Raw genomic sequence first — 6,000 nt, 5'->3', positions numbered from 1 at the left:
TTGTGCTGTTGCAGTGATTAGCAGGTTGTAGTAATAACTGAGGGAGCTACTCACCACGAAGGAGAGAACCGAAGTGGCCAGAGGAACATGTCTGTCTTCACAATTACTGTTCCCTAGACAATTAAATGCATGGAGATGGGCTGTGGGAAACATTGGAGTAACATGCTTAAGTTCCTCAAGATTTTGTGTAGAAGCCTAGATCTGGAGGTTAAAGGAAGCCATCAAATGAAGTGTTTCATTAACGGATTCATGAAGATGAATTAGATGTGTTCTTGTGATTCAGCTTTGATATATACTGGCATTTAATTAGTGAAATTATATAATTATGCTCTGATATATCAAATTAACAAATACAATACATTCAATTAGGTTTAGTATTTTCTCTAAAATGCAGAGGCCAAAGACAGCACCTAAGAGAAGAGAAAACTGGGCATTTCCTTAACTACAAAAGGAGGGGGGAAACCAGAAAATTCGAGACTGTACCTGCCAATGTGGACATGATCTAATCTCCAGTGGGGCCTGGGGGAAGTAAAAGACAAATGGGAGGAAGGCAAGGAAAAAAATGAGGTTTTGGCACACATGAAGACAGGACCAGGAAAGAGGTGGATCCAGTGACTGACCAACAGGCTGGGTGCCAGGCACTTCTGGATTCTGATCTTAAATTCATCACTGACTCACCACGTGGCCACGAACAAATGACTCCACCTTTATGTCTCAGCTTCTCATAAGCAGGGTGATATTTATCTACCAGTCTCGTGGAATGTTGTAAAGATTAATTAATAAATGTTTGGAAAGCACTTTGAAGATGAAAGGCTGAATTCACAGTAATGGCTAGGAGGCAGTGAATTGGCTTGTTATTCCTTTTCAGCAAACACAGCCTATACATAGAGAAAACACACAAAAATATGCCAAGATACATTTCTATTATTGCAGTCTACTCTCTCCCCTACCTATTTTCTCCTATGATTACGCTCAGTATTTAGTTGATGTTTGATTCAGGCAAATCATACGTGTACAGCTATTTATCAGCTAAAGTTAATCACGTGCCCAAACGATTGTCAGATTAGATTCCAGGACTGTAAGTGGTGTGTAAAAGATCTTTTATCATATAGCTACATGTATCAGGCAAATCTGATAAATGCGTTTTTAAGATACAAATAATAATAGCTGGTTACGTTTTTAAAAAGTGACAAATACATTTAGCATTGGTCATCAGCTCTATGAGGCTGGAACCCTTCTTAAGGTCAGTATTTCTTGATGTCACAGCACTGAAATATACTGCTGATGGCTGGCATTCATTAGAGTTGTATATTATTAAAATACAAAAAAAAATCACAACAAGCTATAGGATATGTTTATTATTTCACCTAATATCAAAAGTCTAATGCATCTTAGACACCCTTGTGTTTGTTTGGTCACAATCAAACAAGAAGCAGATTGCTGTTTTCTGGGCTGGTAAAATTCTGGTTGCTTCCTTTCCCTAATGATTCCTCTACTCAAAGCTGAGGTTTTTCAGGAAAGCAAAACAGTGTCAGCTAGGCCTTTCGTGTCTTACGAATGCCATCAGTCAACCAGAATTTCTGTCCAACTTAATAAGCCTGCCTTTATTATGAGTTTATTTAAAGTTATGTGTTTTGGGCTTCACATATGCAACTATCAATGAAATCACAACTTGACCCAATTTGGTAATGCTGAATAACTGAAACATTTTTTGTCTGGGGCAATCCAATGAAAAATAACTTACAATTTTTGCAAGGTGGGAAGCGTAGGGGGGTACATTATTATGTACATTATCATTAAGAATGTTAATTCTTTTTTCAGACCATTTTAAAACTTAGATGAACACAATCAAGCATGCTCACAGGTTTTGCAAAAAAAACTCTGCAAGATGCAGTTGTTTAGCAAAACAAAATAACTGCTAGTTTAAAAAGAAATACAGGCTGTATCTCTGAACATGACAGAACAGTCACTAGTTTTCAAGAACATCACATATAAATAACATCACTCGAGAAGTTACAAAACGTTACAATTTGCAGATGAATATTGTCCTGCCCAGTAAATTCAGACAGCTGTCATGTACAGTCATGTCTAGTTTTATATCCTCCAATTTCCTCATCTACAAAATGACAATTATTATCTTTTTTATAATTAATGGGTCATTAAGAGGTTAAATTCATGAATGTCAGTCAAGTATTCTGAAAACATGAAAAGGGAGGCAGCACTCAATGAATATTATTATTAGTTTCACCACATGCAAATTGCACAAAGCACAACTCTACGGAGAGGCCAGGGAGCAGGAGACAGGGAACAGTGATGTTATTGTGACCAGACTGCTGTTGGCACAACGGCCATTATAACCCGATGATACTCAATTAACTGCGTGGAACAACGGCTGAGGCGTAGCACCCAGTACTCGATTAGTTGTGGCATTATAAATCAGAGAGTTCCTAAAAAGGAGGTCAGTTCTCAGGGTTAACTGTGTTTGGCTATTTGTTGAGAATTGTTTACGCAGGAAAATGTGTGGCTCGGTTTACAGATCTACCGTGCTAAAAGTGAGAAATTCAAAAGGGCTAAAACTCAGCTGGGCTCCTTCCCCGGTGACACCAATCACATTTCTGTAGCAGGGTCCTGCAGCAGGATGCTGAGCACTTCTAAAATCCCAGAGCAAAGTGTGCTGTTAGCAGGATTCACAAGTCAGAATTAGTTCTTTGGGAGGAAAAGTCACGGTGTTAATACCTAAAACACATGTGCAGGCTGTCCACTGTACTGGGCTCTCCTTGGGGCACCTTCCTTGAAGGTCTTCAGAGTCACCTGTCCACTGCATGTCTTGCCATTACATTTGCCATCTGCTTTCTGATCTGAGACAGTTTTTTGGTGACCAACCTGCATTAGAGCTGTGGGATCACGCAGAGTCTCTTGAGGAGTGACTGTGCAGCAGTACAAAGAGTGCAGGTGCAGAAGCAAACAGCGCATATCTATTGAACAGAGGGGACAGGAGGGAAAGTGGAATTAACTTAATTAAAGTCTAAAATACAAGATGTGATTAATTTATGGCAGGTGTTGAGGAAAACGTGAGGATTAAAGAATGGCTGGAGTAATAGGATGAAAGTGTCTTGGCTGGACACGTCAAAAATGCGACTGTATCTGAAACAGCGTGGCACTGATCACATACACTACTACTATCAGCATGAAAGAGGCAAGGAAATTAACTTCAGTAATTGAGCACATGAAAGGAAACAACAAAACTTCCTGACATTATAATACGGTACACACTGTCCTTGTCCACTCCTCTCTCCAGGATAACTTCATGAAAGTCAAACAACATTGGAGAGAACTGATCAGCACAATCTTTGTAGTGGAGTCTGGGGCAGATCAGTGGGTGTGGGAAAGGGGTTTTGAGAAATGGCTGACAGGAACCTCCGCTGAGAAATGGGCTGAGAGGGTTTTGAGAAATGGGCTGAGAGGGTTTTGAGAAACGGGCTGGCAGGAACTTACGAAGTTTGACGAGAATTGCAAAGTCCTGCACTTGGGGAGGAACAGCCCTATGCACAAATATATGCCGGTGGCCACCAAGCTGGAAAGCAGCCTGGCAGAAAAAGACCTGGGGATGCTGGTGGACACCAAGCTGCACATGAGCCAGCAACGTGCCCTTGCTACTAGGAATACTGATGGCATCGTGGGCTGCAGTAGGTAAAGTACTGCTAGCAGGTCGAGGGAGGCCATCCCTGCAGCACTGGTGAGGGCACACCTGGAGTGCAGTGCCCATTTCTGGGCTCATTAGAACAAGAGAGAGGCAGATGTACTAGAGAAAGTCTAACAAAGAGACATGAAGATTATTAAGGGACTGGAGCTCTTCTCCTGTGAGGACAAGATCAATGTCTATAAATACCTGAAGGGAGGGTACAAAGAGGATGGAGCCAGGCTCTGCTGAGTGGTACCCAGTGCCAGGACAAGAGACAAAGGGCACAAACTGGAACACAGGAAGAGGTCCCTTCCAACTCCAATCAATCTGTTTTAGGTAGCACTCCACACAGACACTAACAGAAACAGGAGATGGGAGCAGCCTGACTGGAAAGAAGGGCAATCAGAGAAAGGAGGATGTTGCAGGTAAACATCAGGTCAGATTGTGGCAGGTTTTATCGACCTTGTAGATGCTAGACACCTTCAAGCATTTCTAGAAATCACAGATTTGAATAACAGGATAATTAAGGTTGAAAGGGACCTTACGAGGTTTCTTGTTTAATCTCCTGCTCCAAGCAAGGTCAGCTATGAGATCAGGTTACTCAGAACTTTATCCAGTCTGGTCTTGAAAACCTCCAAGGTTCAAGACTACGAAACCTCCCTGGAGAACCTGTCCCACTGCCTGACTGTCCTCATCTGCATCTTGTTTTATCTCATCTGAGAAATGGATTAATGCTTCCAGCTGCCAGGCATCTCCTGCATCTGTTCCTGCTTCATTGTTGTTCATATTGACAGCCTGGAATAGCTTTTATTCTGCTAATGAGGCATAACTAGGTGAAATTATTTTTTCCAGAGTTCATATATTATGAGCTGGACAATGTATAAACAAAATAGAAGGGAGATGGTGTTACTTTATAAACTTCAGAAAACCCATCTTTGTCAGGAGATTGTGAGGCATTAGGAGCTGCCTTTCACAGTTGGCTTATCAAGATTCTGCAGGCTATGAGGCACTAGCCTCTTGGGCTAGGATTTTAGGAGTTCCTACCTGATTCCTGTACAAGCTGAAATATTCGCATGGTCATCAGAACAAGGATTTCAGTCCCCATGGATGTTTAATGGCAAAAAAAAACATAAGCAGCTGTGCAAGCATTCCTGCCAAAATAATCCAGAAAACAGTAACTAACAGCAACTGGAGTGAGCAGCTGTTTAGCCTGCACCCTGAGTGCCACAGGGAGTCAAAGGGAGACCAGCAGCTGTGGAAGAAGTAGTTACAGAAATAGAAAAGGACAGCAAGATACTCCACGATACAGATTTGTATTCGTTCTGAGGTATGCACCTTCTGAGACAGGTGTCAGAGTGCTTGTCACCTCAGAGAATTAAAACTCAACAACATCGTTTGTGTCCCAGACAAAGCACTGATAAATGTTCTTCCCACACATGTGTGGGGAGGTGTGGCTCTCTGGTCTTTCATCAAATCTCTGTTTGCAGGAAAACTGGTATCTGTCAAAAGCTTGACAGATACAGCGTCTTCCTAGCAGGAGCCTTTCACAATGCACACTCTTAACTTGGCTGGGTAATGCAGAGAATTTTCTCAAGTTAATGACCCTTCCTGTTTAAAGATAGCTTTTTTTCTGGATAAATTGGTAGAGCCTGCAGGGAGCTCAAGGACTAATTACTCCATTTTCCCTCCTCAGACAAATTTTCAGTCCGGATGTTGCAGCTGTTTCACTGTGCACAGCAGTCCTCTGCAATAATTTAGGCCAGGAAGCAGGGATTACTTCATACTGATGCAGGGCTAGTTGATGATTTTTTAAAATTCTCAGAGGTGAAGTATTATTTCACAACAAACCATTAAGTAAATAAACACGTGAAGTGATGGCACCAAAGTCAGGCAGGAAGCCTGCTTAACAGTTTTGAAGTACGAAGGACTAAAAGTACCGGCTAACATAAAATGACAGTAACACACAGAACAAAAATATCCCCGGCCTATTCACCTGAACTGCTGCATTTAACAAAAATGATTAGCCCACTACTGAATTAGACACAGGCTGCTCCATAAGCAGTAAGAACTACTTGATTCAAGCCCCAAACTATAGTCAGTTTGATGAGAAAAAAGCTATTAAGAATTAAATAATGAAATTTTGCTGAATCCTTTTTCTGTGCATGAGGTAAGTATGATTTCAAAACAACTGCCACCTATTCTGCCCATCAGAAATTCAGGCATAATAAACACATGCAAGAAGACCTATTTACTGCCTACAGCTATATGATAAAGTCTTTTAAAGATGAACTAGTTAGAAATTCATTTAAATGGATCAC

This window comes from Oxyura jamaicensis, chromosome 7, assembly GCF_011077185.1.
Source record: "Oxyura jamaicensis isolate SHBP4307 breed ruddy duck chromosome 7, BPBGC_Ojam_1.0, whole genome shotgun sequence".
Classification (NCBI taxonomy): Eukaryota; Metazoa; Chordata; class Aves; order Anseriformes; family Anatidae; genus Oxyura; species Oxyura jamaicensis.
The sequence above is the reverse complement of the archived record's forward strand: the minus strand, read 5'-3'. Positions refer to the sequence as shown.